The 5,895-nt window shown below is 46.2% G+C and overlaps 1 long non-coding RNA gene across 2 annotated transcripts; it reads left to right on the forward strand.

Moving 5' to 3' along the window:
• Window positions 1-13: 13 nt before the first annotated feature.
• Window positions 14-5,649, forward strand: LOC102003126. Of its 2 annotated transcripts, none has more exons than XR_001230854.1 (2): window positions 14-942; window positions 4,765-5,649. It is a non-coding gene; the product is annotated as an uncharacterized LOC102003126 (long non-coding RNA). The 2 variants fall into 2 exon arrangements; XR_001230855.1 differs by having other exon boundaries at window positions 14-819.
• Window positions 5,650-5,895: the final 246 nt, after the last annotated feature.

Genomic DNA, 5,895 nt, shown 5'->3' on the forward strand with positions numbered 1-5,895 from the left:
GGCCGCTGCGGCTGGGCGCGCGCGAGGAGGCCCCCGAGCCGCGGTCACGTGTGCCGGCCCCGCCGCGCCTGCGGAACCCGACTTTCTGTTTCCCTCTAGCTGCGCGCACTTCCGCAAAGAAGGGCTCGCTCTCCGAGTCCAGGAGGTCGGGGGTCGCGACGTGGCCCCTGCCCTTGGGGCTCCCTTTCCCTTAGTTTGCGCGCCCGCCGCCTGCTGTCCCCTCGACCCGCTCGGTTGCGAGGCCCCTGGCTAGGAAATTATTGCAACGGCCGCCTGAGCCTGGAAGGTTTTGGTGCCTTTTCTTAAGGTGACTTTTGACCTTCTGCTCTCCCAGGACCTCGCCTATAACCGACGTGCACCCCGCCCTCGCGCTCAGCCTTCAGGGCGTTTTCTGACCCGTGCGTGAGCTTTGGTTTGAGGCGAAAGAACTGGAGTCGTGGTCCACCTGCCATGCGATCGTTAATGTCTCGCTCCGAGTGCGATCCCGCCCGAGCTGCCTTACGATCTCGGTAGTGCTGACATCCGTGAGTGGCAAAGAGGGTGAGGTCATGGTGAAAATCCCCCTCAGCCGGACGCTGATGCAGATTCTTCCCCACGAGGAAGCAGATAAGCAAACAGACGGCGCGGCAGCGGGCAAATTTTAGGTTTCCTGCCAGATTACAGAGGATGTGACCAACGAGAGACTTTTTTTTTCTTCTAACAGCTGATTGAGGCCAGGACACCTGAAAGGCCTGCCTGGAGAGAAGCGACAAGTGACAGCAGGGTTGGCAGGATGACTGCTAGCAGAGACTCCAGAAGCTGACTTCTGTTTCATTCTTAGTACGGTGTTTAGTTCCAAGCGGAAAAAGCCAAAGGCCGGTCAGGTTTTGGCAGCCTGACGCTCCCTGGTTTGAGCTCGTGTAGCTCAGAAACTTCCTGTATGATAGGGAGTTGGCCTGAGAGGTCACCGGGAGGCTCATGAGCAAGTTTAAGTTTAAAAATCAGTGCTAATCTGTTGCTGTCTGGGCTTGGGTTTGTGACTCAGAGGTCTCATGACTCGCTGCGTTGCCTGCAGTAAACAATGCCTGTAGTTGGAGAATCTCCCACACTGCTGGCCAGGCCCACTCGCCTGACAATCGCAGTCTCCGCAGTAGGACAGTATCATCCCTAGTATCTTTGGATGACTAAGATCAGGATTGCCGCGTGCTGTCCGGAAGGGTAAAAGTCTACCCTGTGTAAAAGGTCTGTGTCTCAGCTAGTGTAGGGAAGCCTTGCTTTTGAACCATGAAAGATCTAGCCTTTGCCCAGGACAGGGATTTAGCAGTAGCACCCCAAGCCCTGTTTGTGGATTGACTCCACGTGCTAATCTGAACTCTGCGGCAGAGAAAGCGGAAGCCTGTATGTCAGGCTAATTAACAACCTCCCCCTCCCCAAGTGTGCGCAATGAAATGAAAAGAAAACCAAGGATGCCTCCGAGGCAGGAAGGTATTCCTGCTCAGCCAGTACATGTTGTGACAGGTAAAGCAGCAAGGAATCTGTGCAGAGTCTTGCACGGAACCTTACCTTGGAACAAATCTGACCCAGGCTCAGCCCAGCTGCTTTAATCAGTGTTTCTGAAAAAGAGATTTCTTCGGTCCCTGCCTGGGGTTTGTCTGTAGCTATCCTAACTGGTGATTAAGACACCTTGTAAGGGATCAGGGATATAGCTCAGCAGCACAGCACTTGCCTGGCAAGCTCAAGGTTGTGAGTTCAATTCCCAGGTGCCAAAAAAAAAAAAGGAAAAAAAAAAAATAAAGGCACCTTGTAAGTTTTAAGCATAGAATTAGAGTTTGGTGGTTCCTCGCAAAGTTATACAAGGATTTGTCATATGATCTAGAAGTTCCACTCTTTTTCCAAAGAATTGAAAACAGGTCTTTAAACAAAAACTTGTATGGCTATGATCATAGCAGCACTGTTCAGAATGGCCAAAAACAACCAAAAGCCCATCAGTGAGTGAATGGGTAATAGCCATACTATGTGAATATTAGCCATAGAATGTGATATAGCCATACTATGGGATTATTCAGTGGTAAACAGCAATGAAGTGGACTGAGGTTGTAGCTCAGTAGTAGAATGCTTGTGTATATGAACTCCTGGGTTCAATCCCCAAGAAAGAAGTACCACACACACACACAAAATGAAGTACTGATACATAATACAATATGAATGAATTTTAAAAATAATATGCACGCCGGATGTGGTGGTGCACGCCTGTAATCCCGGCATTTGGGAGGCTGAGACAGGAGGATCACTGTGAGTTTGAGGCCAGCCTAGGCTGCATGACTGAGTTCAAGGCCAGCCTGAACTGCGTAGCAAGTCCCTGTCTCAAAAAGACAAAAAAAAAAAAAAGAAAAAGCTGAGTTGTGCACAATGTAACCTTTAATTCTGGTATTGAGGGAGGCTGAGGCAGGAGGATTACAAACTGGAGTCCCACCTAGGCAATTAAACGAGATCTTGACTTTAAAAAAGAAAAAAAGTCTGGGGACATAGCTCAATGTAAAGGGACCCTGGGTTCAATCCCTAATGCTAGAAAAAACAAAAAAGTAGTTATGCTCAGTGAGAAAGAAGGCCACATACCTTATGGAAATGTTCAGAATAGGCAAATCCACGGAAACGGAAACCAGCTTAGACGGATTAGAGTTGCCAAGAGCTGCAAGGGTGAGGGAAAAATGGAGAGCGACTGCTTAAGACGGATACAAGATTATCTTTGATGAAAATGTTTTGGAACTAGATTGTGGTGATGGTGGCAGAACACTGGGATGTAGCAAATGCCACCGAGCTGCGCCCTTTACAGCGGTCAAAGGATGACTTTTAGTGTTGCGCGAATTTTACTGCAGCAGACCGAAAATGAGCTAGGGAGAAGATATTTTCCATAAATAGTCATTGGCATTATTTAACACCGAACGACCCACAGTGTAATGTAATGAATGAGAAGTACCATTGTGTTTATTTTTATATGCTCACAATTACTTGCCCCAGAAGTAATCTTGAGGTTACCCTGAAATGATACTGGTGCTATTTTAATTTTCAGATGCATTGTTTCATAAGTGGAAAAAAGTCCAAACTTTTTTAAGGGAGCATGGAGTCTGCTGGTTAGAATCTAATCTTCTGGGTGCTGTATCCAGAAGATCCAGATGTCAGTTCATTAGAAACATCTGTACTGCTGCAAGCCAGTTAATCCATATGTAAATGGGGAGGGTTAGATGCCCCCTGGAGCTCTGTTAAAAATGATAGAAACCGTTGATTAGTTGCAGCGTTCTTTCTGGCAACTCAAAATTTAATGCCAAACAGTTTTGCAAGATAAATAATGAAAGGTGCAGCTACAAATGAGATATGTCTTCCAATGACGTCCTCTTGTCACTTTTAGGGAGAAAGAAGCCCTTTCCAGTAATACTGCCATTCATAAAAGCTCCTGTTTGAACTCTCAGAATGCAAAGATAGACTTCTTCTTTATAGTCATAGTTTATTTTCCATTTTAAAAGATAGTATTTCTGAGCTTATTTACCAGTCTTGGTGCCAAATAACTTTGGGCTGTTTACAAAAATGAAGATAATCCACATAAGACAAAAATGTGTCACCCTCAGACATATTCAGAAGAATGTGCCAGAGGCTCCAGGAACAGGTCCAAAGAAAGTTTAAAAAGTCTCTTTTTGAATGATGGGAAATATAATTTAAATGAAGATGTTGCTTGCCAAGGTAACTACTTACTATGCAGGAAGGGCCAACACCCATTTAGATGTGTTTATTTAAAGATCAGTCACATTACTTGATGGTTAAACCTTGGGTTAATTTTCTAATAAGGATGATGACACACCCAGCGTTCTTGTTACACAATCCTCTTGTGTTTCACCATCAATATAAAAATAGGTGGACTCGCATTCTTTCTTCCAGATGAAGCAGGCATGGACTTTTTCATACTTCCCTTTCCTTCCCAGGAAAGGAAGGGAATTCCCAAGCTCTCTCCTTGTACTACCCTCTTACATTTGTGTGATGTTTTAAATGCTTCAGAGCACTCTGACCTACTTAACTTTATCTCATTCACCACTCACAATAGCCTGACTAGGAACACCCAGCATTAACCTCGCTCTTCTTGGACACAGGGAAAAGCTGATGGGAAGAAAGGCTTCAATAAAAATTTTTCAAAGCCCCACTCCCTGTGGCCGTTTGCACAGCCAGCACTGGAAACCCTAGTTTGACTCTTAATGCAGTGCTCTTCTTGAAACGCCAAAATAGGCTTAGTGCTCAGAATGCTTGGATGTAGGAAGACAAACTGGAGACCAGAAATTAACTGTACTTAGCCGCCAGGCACCGTGGAGTCCAGCAGTTTCGTTTGTCTGTTGTTTGCTCTGTTTTTTCCTAGCGCCTTCCAAGCTGGCTGCCATCTTGAAGTCCCCCAGCTGTTAGGCTGATTCTAGTAAGATGTTCCGGGCTCCATACTTTGAGCTCAGACTCTGCTTGTAAAATGTTCCAGGTGGCTGATGGACAAATAGCAGCAGAGCTGCCGAGCTTAGGGCAGTGTTTACCAGGTGTGTAAAGCCCCACCCTTTATTCACTTCGCATGAGTTAGATCGAAAACGGCAGCGCTTTTTTGGTAATGAAATTTGTTGTTGCCCTTACCAGAATTAGCTTCTTATGTGGAAAGTTTTGTATGAAACCAGACATGTGGAATTGAGTTGCGGGTGGTTTTGTTTGTTGTTGTTTAATAGTGGAAAACATGATTTTAATTATTGGTTGTATTTTTCTCAGCCTCTGAGAAAGATCCACCAGCTGCTGATGACCAGCTGAGACCTCAGCTCAGCGGAAGGCAGAAGCCTGTCCTCTTTTGAAGACACACCCCAGAACGCTATCAACGCGTATATCTTGCCTGCCGCATCGGTCCTGCTTCTGGGAAATCTGTGTAACACCATGAACAAGGCTGAGTCTGTACACCTGATATTCTTTCGGAGACACTGAAAACACCCTGCTCATTCCATCGCCTTTATTTTCCCTACCACTACCGCTTTTAAAGTCAGAGACACTTTTTATGTTTTACTGTCTTTAAATGTCCTTTACCAGAAAAAAGCAAGGATGCTTCATGAATCTAAATTTTATTTCTCCAGGGAAGTTCAAGTTGGCATTCTGAATTTATTCCTGCATGTCAAAATAGCCTGCTCCCAAGGTGGTGGCAGCAGTTTTCTTTCCCTAGAATGCTGGACTAGCAGGCTTGGACCTGCTGCTCCCGGCAACCACACTCTTGGCCGGCTGGCTCCGGCTGTAGGGTAGCATCACATGTCATGGCCTGCAGAGCTGGGCTTTGCCTCCCTGGAAAGTGCCAGGAAGCACCAGCTGGTTGAGTCTATCATCGGACAGTAAGAGCTCACCTAGGGGTTCTGAGAAATGATCCAGTGGCCCATATGGCCTTCGTCAGGCTATAGCAGACTGCCTCCCAGAGCAAATAATGTCATCAACTTGTCTTTCTCCACATTCCTGTGTCAGCTGCTAAAAAGAGGACAGGCGAGCTCATGGAAGAATTCAGGGGAAGTCTGCACCTTCTGAGTCAGAATGACACCCTGGGGGATTTAGAAGATTCTCCTGGCTCTGCTGGACCCCAGCAAGGAGATAAGAGGAAGAAATAAAAGCCAGGAGAAGTGGCTTGCTGTGTGCCTGGCAATTCTGTAATTATGTTTGCTTGAACTGTAATAGGAAAGTTCCCTGAAGTAGCAAGGTAATCCACTTTTCTGTCTAAAGCAGTATGACTCATATCAGATTGCTTGCCATTCACTTTGTTTTCCAGAGAAGACGTGTAGTACAGTGGGCAGAACTTGGGTAAGAACTCAGTTATCAGGGGGCTGGGGATTTAGCTCAGCGGCAAAAGCGCCTGCCTGGCAAGCGCAAGGT

This window comes from Chinchilla lanigera, unplaced genomic scaffold, assembly GCF_000276665.1.
Source record: "Chinchilla lanigera isolate Chin_1 unplaced genomic scaffold, ChiLan1.0 scaffold00077, whole genome shotgun sequence".
In the NCBI taxonomy this organism is placed as follows: Eukaryota; Metazoa; Chordata; class Mammalia; order Rodentia; family Chinchillidae; genus Chinchilla; species Chinchilla lanigera.